Here is a 6,000-nt window from a genome sequence, read left to right as displayed (position 1 = left end):
CCGCTTGAGCCACATCCCCAGCCCATAGAACTAATTTTTTTTTTTCTATTGGTACTGGGGACTGAACACAGGGGTGCTTAACCACTGTGCCACATCCCCAGCTCTTTTTATTTTTTATTTTGAGACAGGGGCTCATTAAATTGCTTAGGGCCTCAATAAGTTGCAGAAGCTCATCTCAAACTTTGGATCCTCCTGCCTCAGTCTCCCAAGTTGTTGGGATTACAAGGCGTGCGTCACTGTGCCCGGCCATAAAACTATTTTTTTAGAAGTCAAGTTAATTGAATAATAATTTAAAATAAAAAAAAAAATAGGGTTGGTAGAGTGCTTGCCTCTCATGCGGAAGGCCCTGGGTTCAATCCCTAGCATAAATAAATAAATAGATGGGGGAGAGCTGGGGATTTTGCTCAGTGGCAGAGCACTTGCCTAGTATGCATGAGGCCCTGGGTTCAATGCTCAGCCCTGAAAAATAAAATAAAATAAATGTGAGATTCAGAGGAAGTGATCAGTCCAGGATCACACAGCTATTCTGCGGCAGGGCTGGAACTTGGACGTAGGTCCATCTACTTCCCAGGCGCCTGGTTTCCCCAGCATGCTGCCCCTTAGGTGGATGGTGTGGGGATCAAATGAGATAATGGTGGGAAAGTCCTTTGTAAATAGCTCCGGGCTATACAAATGTCAGGCTTCCTTATTAATCAGAAATCTGGCTGCTTCCCCAGTCCCCAATTTAATGAAGAGACTTATTATTATTGACTTGGACACTCAACCTTGACCTTCAGTATATTAAGAACTGATATCCTAAAACACAAAACAAAGCAAACAAGCAAAGAACAACAATGGGTGGCATCTTTACTCCTTGCTTATAAAACTTCATGTCTTTCAAGAAAAAAAGAAGCTGAAAAAAAAAGACTGGTGACAGCTTAAAATAAGAAGATTGCAGACTCTGGGGTATAGAAGACGGTACTGAGGGGTGGTGGAAGGCTCGGTGAGCAGGACTCTTCAGGGAGACTAAGGGATGGGGAGAGGTGGGTGCGTGCGGGGGGTGCATGCCTGTAATCCCAGGGGTTTGGGAGATTGAAGCAGGAGGATCACAAGTTCAAAGTCAGCTGCAGCAAATTAGCAAGGCCCTAAGCAACTCAGCAAGACACTGTCTGTAAATAAAATATAAAAAGGGCTGGGGATGTGGCTGGTTAATGCCCCTGGGTTCAATCCCCAGTACCAAAGGAGGTGAGGGTGGGGGAGAGAATGTCCTAGGCAGGGAGGGGCAAGGGTGTGGTGTCAACCTTGGGCCTAGGGATTTGGATACCAGCTTTGGATGGAGGCAAACATTGATTGAAATCCTGCTTCTGCCCTTTCCTCTAGGGGGAACTGAGGTCACCTAAGCACTCTGAGTCTCAGTTTCCTAACTTGTAACATGGGGAAAATAACAATACCAACCTCTATTTTGTGAAGGTTATGTAGAGAGTGAAATTCCCTTCTAGGAATAGCACTGACAGTCAATGAACAATAAATCATGACAATAATAACAATAAAATAGAATAAACGACCAAGCTCTTGGACCCATATATAAAAGATAACACACACATGGTTCCAAAGTGACCCACAACTGTTACAGGGATCAGGAAAAATACAGTCACTGGAGGCTTAACTGATGCTAAGCATTAAGAAATACATTGTTGGGCACTTCTGAAGCTGTGCAAACATCATGGAGTGACTTATACAAACCTACACAGAATTGCCTCCTTCTCACCTGGGCTGTACAGAGCAGCCTCTGGCTCCTAGACCACAAATCTGTGCAGCATGGTGGAGCACTGAGTACAGCAACATAGAGAACACAGCAGTCCATTCAATACTGCATTCAAATGAATACTGAAAATGGGCAATTGTAACATGATGATCACATACTTACATATTTAAATATATCTAAACATGGGAAAGTTACAATAAAAATGCTGTATGAAAGATAAACAATACTATGTACCAGCATTGTCACCAACATGCCAGTAAAGCATTTCACTATGGTATCACCATGACTTTGTCTTCATTAGGGGATAGGAATTTTTCAGCTCCATTTTTATTATTATTTGCAGTACAGGGGCTTTACCCAAGGCCTTGCATGTGCTAGGCAAGCACTCTTCCAATGAGTACTTTTTAATTTTTTGTAAAATATAAAAAAAATTCCTGTGTAACTGGAGTTATGGGCATGTGTCATTATGACTGGCTCCACTTTATTTTTTATCCTATTTTTTGGTGTTGGGCATTTAACCACTAAGTTACATCCCCAGACTTTTTAAATATTTTATTTAGAGACAGGGTCTCACTAAGTTGTTTAGAGCCTTACTAATTTGTTGAGGCAGGCTTTGAACTTGCAATCCTCCTACCTCGGCCTCGCAAGTTATTATAGGCTTGGAATTATAGGCTTGCACCATTAAGTCTGGCTAGAAAATTAATTATTAAGGCACCTGAAAAAATTTCAATTCAAGTCTGCAAGTATAAGATATTACAGGTCCTTCTTATGTAATAGATAGTTTCTTGATTCAGAATCCAAATGTAGACAGAATTAGTTTGAAGAGTTGCTTTCCTGAGGTTCTTTATGATACAATAAAGTGGAAGAAAAGAGATGCTGGGCTGGGTTTGTGGTTCAGTGGTAGGTCGCTTGCCTGGATGTGTGAGGCACTGGTTTTGATCCTCAGCACTGCATATAAACAAATAAATTAAATAAAGGTTTATCAACAACTAAAAAAATATTAAAAACAACAAAACAAAGAGATGCTTTGGTGAAAGGAACCAAGCTTCCAAATTTCCTCAGAGCCTGGGTTCTGAGGAAATACACCCTCACACTGGGGGAGATTTTGAAAATTTCAGAGAAAAGAGGAAGTTTTGGTGATGAAGCCCCTCAAAGGGAGGCAGGTTCCCAGTCTTCATTTGGGGGTTGGAGTACCGCAGAGGAGGGGGGTGAGGGAGTCCAAAGTACATGGATCAAAAGATATTCTTGGAAGGAGCACAGAGGGAAGGATCAGTCTAGTTGGAGCTAAGTGTAGCTTTAGGCCAGGGAGGCACGGGAGGTGGCACATGGATCAGCAGAACAGTGAGCTGAGGGGCAGCTGCAGGTCACAGGAGATTGCTAACTGTGAGTTCGCTAGGGCAAGTGGCTCACCAAAAGATACTCTAGTAGTTGGTTGAAAATTAGTCTACATAGGAAGGAGATAAGGGGTATGTATGAATCAAGAGTTCTCTAGAGAGACAGAATCAATAGGCAATAGACTGAATGTCACAACCCATTTTATCACTTGCTATTGGCCTTGAATGCTGCAGGTGACTGTCTCTGATAAACAGAGGTGGGGTTTCCTACATTGCTCTGGCTACAAGGAAGTTGGAAATTAGGGAGGATTAGTTACAAAAGGGGAAATGAATTCTGCTGTCATTAAGGTGGGGAGTTTCCCAGCCAATAAGGGGCATCAAATCAGATTAAGATTTATATTGGAGCTGGGCATGGTGGTGCTCAGCCTGTGAGGCTGAGGCAGGAGGATCAAAAGTTTGAGGTTGGCCTCAGCAAATTAACAAGGCTCTCAGCAGCTTAGTAAGACCCTCTCTTAAAATGAAAAAAAAAAAAAAATGACTGGGGGTGTTGTTCAGTAGTTAAGCACCCCTGGTTTTAATGTCTCACACCAAAAAAAAAAAAAAAAAAAAAAAAAAAAGAAAAAGATTCATATTGGGTTGTAACCAGAAGTCTAATGACAGTGTAACCAGTCAGAGGAAACTGCAGTCATTTTGGAGGAAACAAAGTGGGCAGCATTGAGAAAGGAGGTGCCAAAGCGAGAGTACATGGCAGAACAGAGAGAGAAAACAATGACTCATTAGACGCAAAGGCAAAGGGGAGAAGAGAGTATCCAAAATGCTTCCTGAGTCCCTTTTGGTTTCAGGAATTAGATAAATGGCAATGCCACTAACCCTGTTAGGTAATCTGGGAAAGGTGAGTTTGGGGAACATGATGGGGCCGGTCATTTTTGGACATGCTCTGTTGGAAGTGTCTGAGAGACGCTGGCTGTTGATAGGCCACACATGCATTTGGATGCCAATTTCCTACACATGGTAACTTGCAGGGGTAGCCTAACAGGCTCTCCAGGAAAAGGGCAGGTCTGGTTTGCAGCCTTTTGTTTTCTTTTTAATTTTTTTTGGTGGTACTGTGGATTGAACCCAGGGTACTTTACCACTGAGCTACTTCCTGACCCTTTTTATTTTTTATTTCGAGACAGAGTCTCACTAAGTTGCCCAGCTGACCTCGAACTTGTCATCCTCCCACCTCAGCATCTTGAGTTGCTGAGATCACAGGCAGGTGCCACTGTATTCGGCTAGTGTTCTGACTTCCATGGTGTAAATGCCCTCACTCTGGCCAATCTCAAGCTATCAACATAAGGTTACTAACAGGGGATTTCAGCAGAGATCAGCTCTTAGGAGCCCATCTGAAGGTTCAGGATGCCCTGTGACTATGGGGGAGGATGGGATCTCCCTGGTGGAGTAGAACCTCTGACCAGAGAGCAGTATCTTCAGGAGATGGGAGAAGAGTTCCACAGGGACAACCGTCAGAAGGAAAACCAAGAAGACAGGGCTTTATGATCAAGCTCAGCTGGGGTTGCATCAACCTCTGCAGAATTAACTTCCATTTTCCATTCATTTATCATCTTAGCAGTCCCTGCTTCTAGACTTGGCCTACTCGAGAGCAGGAACTTTGTCTAACTCAGCTCTCTGTTTCTGTGGCATAGCACACAGTAGGTGCTCATAAATAACTCCAGTAATGATGTTTGGATCAAGATTCAAAGAACTTCACAAACTAAATTTAAGTCACAAAGTCTGCAGCTGGCAAGAGGAAATTTCATAGAGATAAACAAAAAAGTTTGCAATTAGGTTTTGCTTTTTTTTTTTTTTAAGTCAATAGCACAAGAACATAAAAAAAGAAGTTAGTCATTGTTCTTGAGAGAACGACATGGATATTTATTTGGCTGCAACTAAATCCTATCATAACGATCAGTGCGGTGTAGTTCACAGGTCAGCAGAAGGAGCATCCTCTGAGTAGAGAACAGAAACGTAGAATGTACCATCTCAGGTCTCAGGTCTATCCCATATCAACTCAGAATGTGCCTCTTTTTTTTTTTTTCCGGTACCAGGGATTTAACTCAGAGGCACTTAACACTGAGACACATCCCTGGCCCACTTGATATTTTATTTTGAGACAGGGTTTTACTAAATTGCTTAGGCCCTTGCTTAAATTGCTGAGGCTGCTTTGAATTTAGGATCCTCCTGTCTCTGCCACCAGAGCTACTAGGATTACAGGTGTGTGCCACTGCACCAGTTAGAATATACCTCTTAAAAATTCCCAATTTGACATTCTTGCTCACTGAAAGTTTGAGAGTGGTCTCTAGATCCCCTGTGGAAGGGCAGCATTTGATCTGAAGACGTAGCAACCTCCACCCTCCTCCACCACACAGCATCTTCAGAGGGCACTGGCCAACTGGAGGACATTTAAGGAAAGACAACAAAAATGATAAAAGGTCAGAAATCACAGCATGTGAGGACTTGTTGAAGGACTCAGATGCTTCAGCTTGAAGAAGACTGGGAGTCGAGAAAGTGACATGTTAACTGTCCTCAAACATTTGAAGGGCTTGTCCAGGGAAGGAAGATTTATGTTCACAAGTTTCAGGAGGCGACATAAGAATAACTGGATATGTAAGTTAGGAGCAGACATTTTGGCTCAATGCAAGAAATTTTCTTACCAGGGTTTAATAGACACTTATTGTTTTGTCTGCCCCACGCCATTCTGGTTCTTCTGAGAGCTGTTACCTTCTGTTCCAACTATGAGGCAGTCCCTATATTTTTGTATGAACCTACCAATTAGATCAGGAATGGGCACCTGTCCCACAGGGATTTTTGGAATCAGAGCTTGCAGTTAGCTTCTCTCCTGTGGGAGGTGACAGAGGAAGTGGCAGCCTCTAGAAATTTCCTGTC

Source organism: Callospermophilus lateralis, chromosome 4, assembly GCF_048772815.1.
Source record: "Callospermophilus lateralis isolate mCalLat2 chromosome 4, mCalLat2.hap1, whole genome shotgun sequence".
Classification (NCBI taxonomy): domain Eukaryota; kingdom Metazoa; phylum Chordata; class Mammalia; order Rodentia; family Sciuridae; genus Callospermophilus; species Callospermophilus lateralis.
The sequence above is the reverse complement of the archived record's forward strand: the minus strand, read 5'-3'. Positions refer to the sequence as shown.